Below are 13,488 nucleotides of genomic sequence, written 5' to 3'. Positions count from 1 at the left end.
AATGTGATCAGGGTATTTCTCAGTAATTCAACTTTATTGCTAACCTGAAACAGCAACGTTAACATGAGAGAAAAAGAAGGGGGGCGGCTGGAGGGAAGGCAATCAAGTTTTAATCAACTAAACCCTTTTCGACAGCCTGGAGAGAATGATCAAATCCCATTCAACATGTTATTCAGTAAGATACAATTTAATCAGGTATATAAACATATACACTGCCAGCTACAAGTCAATAGGCATGCAAGACGCCACATGTGGATGAATGGCACAATCTCCTCCCTGGAGCTAAAAAATACAACATTAAAATCTAGTCAGGGGTGAAATATCTTCTACATTGGTATAATATTTCTCTGGCTTTCCCCAAGCAACAAAATTGGTATTTCAAAATCAGACACACTCTCAAGTCTGAGTTACCCGAAGTGTTAAAATGTATGTTAGAAAGATAATAAGAGGTCAAAAGGGTCTGAGAAAACCTCAGGTATTCTAGACCCTGAGGCTTTTGTTGTCAGGCAAGGGAGCAGATAATACTACAAGACAGCAAGGCCCATTTGCTTTTTTTTGAGGTCTCTGATCCAATACGTCCTCAATCTTGAGTCTAGCTTGAATCTCTCAGTCTCAGGTGAAGCTGCCTTACAGCAGTGCACATTTACTCCTTTTTTCTCCCTGCATTCAGTTGGCAATTCTGTCATCACTTTGTGATTGTTTTAAAAAACAGGTCTCTAGCAGGGACCTCTGCCTCAGCTATCCTTCCCCAAACTGCCATGCTGTTCAGTGATATTCAACTAACCATTTAACAATTCTAACTTCTCCAGCTTGTAAATATTTACTGCTTAACAAGCACTCTCAACCATATATTCGCTAAGGCATAGACAAATAAAGAACTGTGGCTCTCTCCAAGGAGATGTGAGATTGTAGAATTTATTGGGTTGCCATTAAGAATTAAATGGAAGAAATCAATTCAACTATACACAGATTATTCAGCATCAATGCCTAGAATTTCTCTGGGTGCCAGTGCAATTTACAATATGTACACTCGAGAGGTAGAAGGGGAACATTAAAGAAAATCTTCTTGATATAGTTTACAAATACAAAAATAAGACTATCTTAGGAAAAGAGAACATATGTCATGAGTGCGTCCATGTTCATCTCTATTTCCAGGTCAGACATCACTAATTGATTACTGCACACTTCTGAGCCTAGGTTGAACCTAGGTCAGTCTGTCAACAGAGTGCTCCAGGCAACCACTGCCAATTAAACAGTGTTAGTGTATGAGATAAAGCCTATTTCCCATCCTTACAGTGAGACTGTATTTTTTCCAAATACCATATAGTAGAGACATTCTAAATCCCTTAATAGTCAGTCTGATTAAACGCTAAATATATGTTTGATAAATACATGAATTCAAAATTACACCCCCTCCAAATATTTACACACTATAATGTTTACATTAGTGTAAACATTATTTATCGAACTTTCAGTGAATAATTCTTACTCTTATTTTACCTCTTTCTTCACTGAACACACCTTTATTACTATTGGAGTCATCCTTTCCCCCACACTGGGTTTTTTTTAATTTTTCACTTCCAAACTGCTTTGTTGCAGATGAATTTTAAGTAGCTGAAAGGATGATATACCTTCAAACAAAGTCTTCCAAATAACAGTCCATAAACCACTTGCGTTAGACTTACTTGGGCAGTGTTTTAAAAACAGAGATCCCACTACAGACCTAGCAGACCAAAATCTTGGGGTGGGGGAAGGGAGGAGAGGGACTGTGGGAGTATGTGTGAATATGGGGGAAGGTAAGGAGTATGTAGTTTTAAAATGTGATTCTGACATGCAGTAGGATTTGCCCATTCTATGCCACTGATGCATGGTACAATATTTTTAAAAAACAGATTGATTTGAACACTTTTTAAAAAGGCATGTGCCTGTTCACCACATTTTCAACTCAAACTATTTTCCTACCCTCACAGCCTCACACACATATTCATTGGTCTACTCTTTGTAGACATCTGATTTTATGATCTCTAGCTTAAATCATACACCTCATTGTCCTTTTGGCAATCATCTGAGAGTCTTGCTTGGCTTAAGTTGAGAAATGGCAATTTTAAGGGTCAAAATTGAAGTCACTAGATAATATTATGTTTCCTTATTTCACTTTGGCTATTTCAAACTTATGCTATATTCCAAGTTGGGACAAACCTAATCTTCCACACTAAAAAAAATCAAGGTTCATATATAAGCTGTTGACTGAGCCATCAGCCCTTTAAAGACATACCCATGATTTTAGGTGTGTCTTGGACATATTTTATCTTCTTCACATTTACTCTCTTCAGAATTTAATCAGTCAAAAACTGAGGGAAGCGATTCCTAAATTATAATTTCAAGAGGGAGAAAGATATTTGTTGTACAGAGTCTGGGCCATTTATTGTAACTTTGGGGTATTCATTGGAGATAGGTTCTGAAAAAAATTCTAATCTAAGGGGTTGTAATTTTCCCATGATTCTTAATAAACAGTTCTTAATGACAGGCTTAATTTCACCAGAGAACTATCAATTAACATTAATTAACCAAACAGACACTTGTTGGGTACTCACTATATATTAGGAATTATTCTGGGTGACTGAAAAAGAACCACTGAACAATGTAAACTCCCTATTCTCATAGTGTTGACTTCATAGGCTCAAAACTAAGAAAAATGTTCTTTTCATAACACACCACAGACCCTCAAGCTATGGTTTCAATGGTGTCTCTTCTAGTATCATGGGTACCCGATGTGTGATGGTAAATATCTGCAGTGGATAAACATTTTAGCCTTCCTGGTATTAGTTATGTCTATACTAGATCCCTGTATTATTTCCACTTAAAAAAATACCTGAAGAGGAAAGTGAGTAAGCAAGGATAAGAGGAAGGGATTTGCCTGGTGAAAATCTCAAGCACCAGAGAAGTTTTGCATAATCGGTTTTAATAAGAGCCTATGTTAATTTTAGAGTGGTTGATTTCCAGCATAATAAGATCTGTCAAATGCAAGTCATCTCATTGTCCCCACAATGTGAAGAGACATTCATATTATCTGGTATATAGCAGATAGATATTGCTATTACAGGGAAAAGAGAAAAGGTGACAGGGATGCCTCATTTCTTGGTACGCTCTGGTCACATTTCATTTTAATGTGATTAGAGGCCATTCGACACTTCAATCAGGGTGATATCTCACATGCCTGGAACACTTAGCCTGGGACAGGAGACTGAACATTGACATTTGCTTTCTCCTCATGTTCAATGGCTCACTGTCACTCCAAGCTGGTGGGTACCAATAGGTGTGTGGAGAAGAATTATGGCTAAAACGTTTTAGTGAGTTCAGCTTGGTCAGAAACCAGATGGCAGACGTAGTGAGTCTTTTGTAAATGTACTTCTTAATAATTAAGCCAATCCCACTTCATTTCATGCTCTTGTTAGCTATTGGCTGCTTCCCTGTAGTGAAGCAAGTCCCCCTAACTGAAATCTAGGTGACATATGCTATTGAAGATGCTAATTCTTTTTTGCTCATACTGAGGTCAAGTTTGGCCAAAACTAATTGATGGTACAGATCCCCAGGCTGGTATTTTTTCTATATAATGTCACATTTAATCATTATCCCTGTACTTAGAGAAGAATATTTTTATTCCAATTTCACAGATGAGAAAACTGAGGTTCAGACACATTGAATTACTTGCTTGAAATTATATAGCTATAAACAGTATGGGAACTGAACATTTCCTCTTGTGTCCTACATCACTGGAAAAATTTAAGCAGCAATAAGAAAACTTCTGCAGATGCCCTTCACGAGAGCACCGAGCATCTGAATCTACATACACTGCCTTCCTGCCTATAGACAAAATATCCATAGTCCTCTCCAAAGCTAATCCTCCACTTGTACACTAAATCCTACTTTCTCTCACCTACTACAGAACAAGTCTCTAGAAATTGACCATCCTTACATCATCAACGTTTTGCCCACTATTGCATCATTCTCATCAGTGTGCACACATGCTATTATCCCCCCCCCCGCAGCAACCCTTCTTTTTATCATGTTTCTCTTGCCAGCTTCCAGCCCATTTCTTTGCTGTCTTCTTTTGCAAAACTCTTCTAAAAAGATGTCTATATGCATTATCCCTGATTATTCTCTTCCCACTCTCTGTTAAAACAATTCCAATCAGGCTTTATTGAAACTGCTCATATCAAGGTCACAGGTGATCTCCATGTTGCTAAATTTTATAATCTATTCTCAGTTCTCACCTTACTTGACTTAGTAGCAGCATTTTACACAGTTAGTTATTCTATGTCCTTGATACATCTTCTTCCTTTGGATTCCAGGGCAACACAGTTCCTTGGTTTTCCTCTTATTCTACTGATCTTTCCTTCATAGATTCATCTGATGGTTCCCTCTGTTCATAATATTAAAGTGTCCCCGAGTTTGGTCATTGATCCTTTTCTTTACACTCACTCCCTTGGTGAACCCAAATGATATTATGACTTCACATAGAATCTCTCTGCTGATGAATCTCAAATTTGGATTTCTTGGCCATGCCTCTCTCAGAAATTCTGAACTGGCAAATCCAACTACCTACTCACCACCTGCACTTGGGTGTCTAATAAACATTTCAATTTAACACAATCAAAATCACATCCCTGGCCACTATCAGTCATGACCTTTCTTTGGTTCACTGATTGTCACAAACACTTAGGATAGAGCACCTAGCAGACATTCAATAAATGTACTGTGTGAATGAATTAAAGAATAAATACTGCCTAGCACAGTTACTGGTACAAAAGGTGTATTTCAATACATGCTTTTTAGGTGAATGAAAGAGTGAATCAAAGACTGAAATAATGGCAGGGCATGATTTGAATCCTAGCTTGTTCCTTCTCCCTCAGACCTAATTTTAATCTACTTAAGGAGAAAAAAAATACTTATGAGATAAAAATTATTCAGATGTGTCCTGTTCAGAGAGGGATTTCTGACCACGACATCTAAATGAGCCAAACTTCTCCCACTCCTAATGCCCAGTCACTCTCTATTGCAACTGCAGAATTTCCTCACAGCGGTTATTACTCTCTGTAGTCATCTTGTTCATTTAGTTATTTACTTGATTATCTTTGTCTGTCTGTTCACCACTGCCTAGACGAGAATGCCTAGCGCACAGCATATACTCAATATTTGTCAAATGAATGAATCAATGTGCTAAAAAATGTTATCTTTAAGAGTCAAATTGGATAATTTTGAGAAGAAAAGAGAAACAAGAGCTGCGGTTGATAAAGTCCTCAGAGAATAGGCATAGTCTGACCCAGAGATGAAACTGTCTGTATTTGTGCAGAAAACAGTTTTTAACACCATGTACAGTGGCTAGTGATTATTTTGCCACCCCCCCCCCAAGCCCTTCACTATTTAGCTCCTACACAGATCTACTAAGGGCTTTGGATTCCATCCTTGTGACCAAAATTACCCCTAATCATGGTTCAGGAGCTCATGTATATAATAATTGGAGACCCTACCAAAACATTAAAAGGATGGTGCCATCCCCCACCCCCCGCCAAAAACCAATCACACTCATTGATGTCTTTCAGAGCATGGAGTCTTTTTTTTTCTTTAACATCTTTGAGTATAAATGCTTTACAATGTTGTGTTAGTTTCTTCTGTATAACAAAGTGAATCAGCTATATGTATACATATATCCCCATATCCCCCCCCTCTTGCGTCTCCCTCTCACCCTCCTGATCCCACCCCTCTAGGTGGTCACAAAGCACCGAGCTGATCTCCCTGTGCTACGCAGCTGCTTCCCACTATCTATTTTACATCTGGTAGTGTATATATGTCAGTGCTACTCTCTCACTTCGTCCCAGCCTTACCCTTCCCTGCCCCTGTGTCCTCAAGTCCATTCTCTACGTCTGCGCCTTTTTTCCTGTCCTGCCCCAGGTTCATCAGAAGCTTTTTTTTTTTTTAGAGTCTATATATATGTGTTAGCATACGGTATTTGTTTTTCTCTTTCTGACTTACTTCACTCTGTGTGACAGACTCTAGGTCCATCCACCTCACTACAAATAACGCAATTTCATTTCTTTTTATGGCTGAGTAATATTCCTGTCCAAGCGTGGAGTCTTTATCTTCATCTTTCCTTTCCCTTCATGCATTTCTTTTCAGACCTTTAGTCATTGATTTGGTTTGGACAGGTACATCTCTCACTTTCTTCTTAATGTCTGGCTTCAAGTGAGTGATAAGAGGAGTGTGTGATTTTGTTGTTGTTGTTGTTTACTTTTGCTTTGATAAGCTAGCTTACACTTTGTTTACTTTTTTTTTTTCCCCCTTTTTGTGTCTCTAAATTTTCTTTGAGAGCTGTATTCTTTCTCTCATCCTGCTTAACATCTACTGATAGTTCTTGCTTGGGAACTGAGTCTGGTGCCTCCTGTAGGAATCGCCTGCCCATTAGAACCATTGGCATCAAGCAAAAGAAATACTCTCTCAAAATGTTTGGCAAGTAGTATCCAATAAATGCTGACACATTCTTAAGAGCCAAGTTAAAGAGAGTTTTGGAGAACACTGGCATGTAGCTGAAAAGTAATTTCTACAGTGCAAAATAGGCCCATCCTACCTATAGGTGTTATAGGTGATACCATCTATGGTATCAAGGTAGTTACAGTACAGTGGGTAAGAGCAAGGTCTCAAAACCAGAACCCGAGCCATTTCTGTTACCAGCTTTATGGCCTTGGGAAAATTATTTGCCTTCTCTGAGGCTCAGTTTCTCTGTAGTTCTTATTTGTACAGTAAGAACAATTGTACCTACTTCACAGGGTTGTGGTACAGATTTAAAGAGCAAAATAGTCAGCACTCCATAAATAGAATCTACTGTTGTATACATTAATAAATATATGTATATATTTGTGTGTATACATATAGTGTATATATAATTACATATGAAGTTTGTTTTATTGTCCTCTTAGCATTCATTCTGTCTTTCCTTTCTATGTAAGACATGTTTTTTGCTTGGGGATTACTTGAGAAATAATACGATCTTGGGTACCCTCTCACAATTTTTCACCTCAGTAGTGAACCAATAATCTAAAATAATCCAGTGGCTATGGTTATCAATTCAGGTCTGGACTGTCCCAATATGTATAAATCTCACAGCGTTTTCTAGGATTATTGGTAAAGTATTCCCAATATACCCAAGGTCCAGGCATAATGCCATAGGAGATAGTGGAGACTGGGAAACACTTGATGAAGATTGTATATCCTAACTAAGAGCACCTAAATTAAAAAGTTCTCAACACAGGATGGCCAACTAAAAGAAAATCCAGGTCAGATTCTGGGCTACCCTGGTATATACCATGCCTTTTGTGAATGGGAGTGTGAATTTGTACATTTGTGTGATTATAAACACGTACCCATTTGGATCAATGAACTCTCCCTGGGATTAGATTGTTATTTGCAAAGCCCCAGAAGAGGATAAATGGCTACCTGATATGGCCTCACATCCCAGGACCTTAGAAGGCGTGTAAGTGTTGTGGTTGTTCTGTAAATCAGAGAAGAAAATCACCATAAGAACCACATCCTGGTCCTCTTCTGCCCTCCTCACTTAGCTTTTCCTACGACAAGGGCATTCTCTGGCTCCTGAGCCCAGGTAGTTGGCAATCTGAAAAGTGCTCTTAATGGGCCTCATAACCCAGGGTAGGGTAGCTGATTGCAATATGTATCAATAGCTTAAGTGTAAGATGGCTTTGAGATATATTTAAAATTTATTGAATATCCTAACTGGCCTACAATTTAATTTCCTTTTTAGAAGTTCCTTTATTTCAATTCATTCCTTATCTCATACATTCATACATTCATATTTTCAGCAAAGCTTACTGGCTGTACCTTGTGAACATATCCAGAATTTGACTCCTTTTCATCACCTTCATTCATCATCTTCTATCACCTACAAGTCTTCTAACTGTGGCATCCTATATAGTAGCCACTAGCCACATGTGGTTACTGAACACTTGAAATAAAGCTACTCCAAAGTGAGATATTCTGCAAGTATAAAATACACACTGGACTTCAAAGACCTAATGTGAAAATAATGTAAACTAGCTCATCAGGTTAAGTAAAGTATGTTATTAATATTAAATTTACATAGTTCTTTTGACCTTTTATGTGGATACTAGAAAACTTAGAATTACACACGTGGCTCGATTTTGTGGTTTGCCTTACATTTCTATCGAAATTTCTCCTGCTTCCACCCTTGCTTCCTTTTATTCTATTTTCAAACAGGAAACCTACTGAAATGTTACTTAAATTATGGCACTCCTATTCTCAGAGATGGATTTACCTCTTACTAAGATTAAAGACAAAGCCTTTACCATTAGCTACAGGGCTCTGTATAATCTGACTCCTGTTTCCTATCTGACCTCATCTCCCACTTCTCTCCTTCTGCTTCCCATCATTCCAGCAACATTGGTCTTTTGGCTCGTCGCTGAATTTCATGTCTATTGCCTCTGTCTGAAATGTTCTTTCCCCAGAGAATTATGTGGCTTGCTGTCTCACCTCCTTCAGTATCTCTCCATCTTTTCAAAGCCTCCTTCACTCTATTCCCAAATTATTGTTTTATAATATATCAATATCAATATATCAATCATTCATTCCTGCCTACTTTTTCTCTTTACCACTTATAACTAATTAACATTTTATATATATATATGTATATATATATATTTCATCTGACTTCTTGTATGTCTCTACCCCCAACAATGTAAGCTCTCCCAAGGCTGGTAAATGCATCTAATTTGTTTATAACTGTACTTTCACAATCCAGAACAGTCTGAACAGTGTCTGCTGCATAGTTAATATTCAATAAATACTTGCTGAGGAAGGATTTGTTCCAACTTCTTACTATAGCCTCAAGGCCCTCTGTGAACTCAGTTATGCTTACCTCACCACTGTGAATTCTCACCTACCATTTTCTTTTTGAATATCCCATTGCGCTAGCTTTATATTCTTTAAATGGGTCAAGTCCATCCTTGTCTCAAGCCTTTATTTGCTTCTTCTACTACCTGGAATATTCTTACCCTTAGATCTGACTCTGTAATTTTTATATTTCTGGAAACTACTTCCTGAGCATGTTATCGTAAGAGAATATCTGACCTCTTACCTGGCTTTATTTCTCTTTTTACATTTTGTCACTGCATGAAACTGCGTCATACCTACATCTTTGCCTGGCTCTCTGTTTATTTACTGTCTTTTCACTTGAATGTGAGCTCATGCTGGGAGAAATTTGTCTCGTTCACCATCTCATTTTCAACGCCTATATCAGTGCCTGACACATAGTAGTACTCATTAAGTATTTGTTGAATAAATACAAAAAAATTTGGGTCCAGGAGACATTAGGTGCTGATGATTCAAAGTAAACAACACACATGAGGCTAGTTTTGTGGGGAAGACAGAACAATTAGCAATTAAATTAGCGTATGATAAGTTCAAAGACAGAGGTAAGCACAAGAAAGTTCTGCTTTTTGAAATGGTAACTTGAAAGTAATGCTGCAAAACTGGGAGAAAATGTGACCTTATGATTTTCTTCCCCACACGCTCTCACCTTCCACCCTACTGTGCCTCCTTAAAGAGTCCTCTCTCACCCTGCACTGCACACTCATAGTCTTTAGGATGTTACAGGGAGAAAAAGTGATGCTCTCACCACACCTCCTAACAACCTCCAGTACTTCTCTCCAGTGAATGAATTAGGGAATTAAAAGCTGTGATTAAGATACTGGCAACCAAAGACTCCATGGCTGCTCTTGATGAGACCCAGGCTTCAGGGCTGTCAGAAGGGAAACATTTCATGGTGTCACCCTCGGGGGAAAGCCACAGTACAGAGACAACATATTCTCATTCACAAAGGACACAGAGAACTTCCTCATCTCCAGCACAGACTCATTCCCACCAAACATTCACCCATTCTTTGATCAATCCTGGTATGATGCACGGTCTTGATACCTAGGCATGGAACGAATGAACCAATAAAATGACCAGAGAAGTAGAGTCAGGTGGAACCCATGTCTGTACCTTGCTCAGCCCCCTAAAAGTCCAGTGACAATGGCCATGTTGCTTATCTTTGTTAGACTCATTCTCAGCATTTATAAAATGGAGTTAGTGATGCTGTTCTCATAGGGTTGCTATAAATGCAATAAATGTAAACACTTGTCATAGTTAGGGGTACATTCTAGGCACTAAGTGAGGCTATTATTTCCAGGCTCCTTTACAGAGCTCACATTGTCAAACCTCTCCTGAGGTCTCTGGATATAAGAGCCCTCTCTTTCCCAGCTAGAGTCCGGTACCATATTCCACCAGTGTCAGTGAGTGGAATGAGTCTAGCAGAATTGGTCCAGTCATTACTTTTTATTATTCCTCAGGGAGGAAAGGCATTTCCTGTGAAACACATGGTCACAGACCTAAATGAGACATTAAAGATCCCTTAGTCCAATTCCATTATTTTACAGATGAAGAATGAGTCTCTTGGGTGGAAAAGGAATATGGAAGTACATATTTTTTTCAAGGGTCTTAGCAGACCAATATGGAAAAGAAAAGAAGGTGGGCCAGGAGAAAAGGGCTTTATGATTAAAACTACTCTGAGTTCAACGTCAGGATTTTCAGCATTTCTAAATATGCCTATAGTTAAGCAATAAAATATTTTAATTTGTAAAGGAACCATCAAGTGAGTCAGCTCAACTTACCTAATGAAATATTATGGGAAGCATCTATAAACAGATAGTATAACTGGCAGAGGCAAAATACCACCTGAATACACAGAATGCTAGACCCATGGTGTGATCCACTGAGTAATAAACACACACATAACAAACTTCTTGTTTGGAGCAAGGGATTGAGATGGAAAGAAGATGTATTGTGGGAAAGTACCATATGTTACAAGCATTCATAGAAACATGCACATTTATGCTCTGAATGACGGTGGCTTTTTCCGTGTACTCAATTCCACCACTAAAACAGACATTCTTGATTGACTAATAGTGTAGCTAAATGGTTTCCTGAAATGCATAGCCAATGGTAGTAGTTTCGATATCTTTGATAACTTATGAGTATTACTCTGCAGTAATTTCTCAATGAACTATGAACATAGTTTGGTGATTGGCTTATTTGGAACAACAGGAGGTACCCACTTTTGCTTCCACTTGGCTTTGAAAGTCTAAAAGGAAAATTCAGCACTGCTGTCTGTGCCATACCATACCTCCAAAAAACTTGTAAGCTGACAGTGGAAATCAGTCTTTTCCCCAACAGCCGACAAATAGGCGATCAGAATTTCATAGTTATAAGGGTATTTTGGAACAAGAAGAGAGTTATATGTTTCCCTACATTTTTTTTATGTCTTCCAAACCTCCAACTTTAAGGAAAAACAATTAAATATTGCTTTGCACTAGGGGGATAGCAGTCAAAGATGCACACTCAGATTGCTTTTCAAGAAAGGACTTGCTACCCAGCTCTGGAGACTCTAGTTAGCTGCTGGCTTCCAGTTGTTAATTCCTCTGGGTTTGCTTCAGCTTTTCAGCCATGTATGACCTAAGTTGGTGACTGGCAAAGCCCTGGTTCAAGCGCCAAGCCATTTCTGTCTAACATAGGAATCCTCTAATGGGTAAACTTCCTCTGAAGCATCCCCTTCCACTGTCAGGTCTCCCTCCCCAATCCTATCTTCTCCCCATTCCTTTCACAGGTTTTTCTCCTGAACACATCTTTTGCACTCCTAACTCAGTCTCAGAGTTTATTTCCCAGGAGTCTCAAAGACATATCTGGAAACAACTTCCGTCCGGGAAAGAAAAACCTGGGACAGAGAGAACAGATATCTAAGCCAAAGTTCTTAAAAAAAATTATTTACAAGGAAAACCTACCACCAATAAAAACAATAGAAAATAATTTAAATACTTCTAAGCCCTGCCAAAAGTTTATAGGATTTATGGAATAGTGGAAATAAACAGAAAATGCATAGAATGAGACAGACTGTAATTAATGAATGGTCTCCTAATGTCCTTTTAGGCAGAACAGAGCACCGAGCTGCTTCTCTCCAGCCAGAGCCAAAGGCCACACTAAGGACTCCCACTGTTCACAGCCAATTTAACTTGTACACCGACTCTCCTCTGCATAGGTGTGTCAGCCTCCAATAATAGCAATAAATAAGGGGAACAGATGGAAAACTTTATGCATCATAGAAAGATGGTTTTCTAAGCATTACATAAATTGCTGTGTATTTGAAATATGCTAATGCACACAACGTCATGCTGATAAAATAACAGATAGCATTTTCATTTTGGGGAGAGATACAAGGTGATTCTGTTCTATCCTTGATGGAATCCTCTGGGAACCAGTTGGGTTGTCAGAGGTCTCAATATTAAAATAAAAATGTATACAATTTGGAATGTAATGGACCATGAGACATCTTCTAAAAAACTATGACTTAGTAGTATTCCAACTGTGGCTGTTCGCTGCTGCTAACTTTGCCCTGAGATAAAGAAATCCATGGGCACTTTAGCTCCCCCAAGAGTTCCTGATAATTCCTAACTCTGTGATAGAAGATCTCAGTTAAATATGTTGCTCTTTTTAGAACTGGAATGAAAACTGAAGGCCCCAGTGTCCTCAAACTAAAATTATTTTTTTCCTGCATAGGGTTATATTAATTCAACTCATTGCTGATTTTGATGAAACCGACGTAGACTAAAATTTTTCATCCAAATGCATCACCTTCAGACTTGAATACAGAAATCTGCCATGATAATTGTTATAAAATGGATCATTTGGTGGGTGCTCACTATGTTCTAGGTAGTCTGATAAGTGTTTTATATGAAGTATCTCAATTAATTCTCATACCACTGCTATCAAATAGTTTTTATTGTCCCCGTTTGATAAGAAGGAAACTTGCACAAAGTTATACAGTTGGCAAGTAGTGAAGCGAGGATGTGACCCTAAGAATGTTAAATTTCATAGCCCTGAGTTTAGAAAGGTTAATAATGCAACTGCAAACAGTGATCCATGCAAGGAGTACCTAACAATAAATCAGCTTGTGCTACGAGCTGAGAAAAAAGAAATAATGTGCTCTTATGGGCAGAAACCCTGCCTAATCTCATTTTTTTAAACTCGCCGACATCAAGCATAATGCTTGGCACTCACTGGCTTCTGAAAGATTTGTTCAACATCCAATCTTGAACTGAGGTTGGGGCACCAATATATATGTAAAGTAGAGAAAATAAAAGAAAAATGTTGTGTATATTATCCTGATATTATTCTAGTATTTCTAAAAAAATTCAAAATGACTACCTGACTATAACATAAGAGGTAAGAGAATGAACAGCATGAGCATGTGAATTTGGCCTGAACTCACATTTTGGCTCTGTTCTTTATTAGCTGAGCAAGTTACTTAATCTCTGGGAGCCCCACTTTCCAAATAACGAGTTGTATAATACCCTTTTAGGGTCTTTG

The sequence above is a fragment of the Balaenoptera musculus genome, chromosome 3 (genome assembly GCF_009873245.2).
Source record: "Balaenoptera musculus isolate JJ_BM4_2016_0621 chromosome 3, mBalMus1.pri.v3, whole genome shotgun sequence".
NCBI lineage: Eukaryota > Metazoa > Chordata > Mammalia > Artiodactyla > Balaenopteridae > Balaenoptera > Balaenoptera musculus.
Note: the sequence above shows the minus strand (reverse complement) of the source record.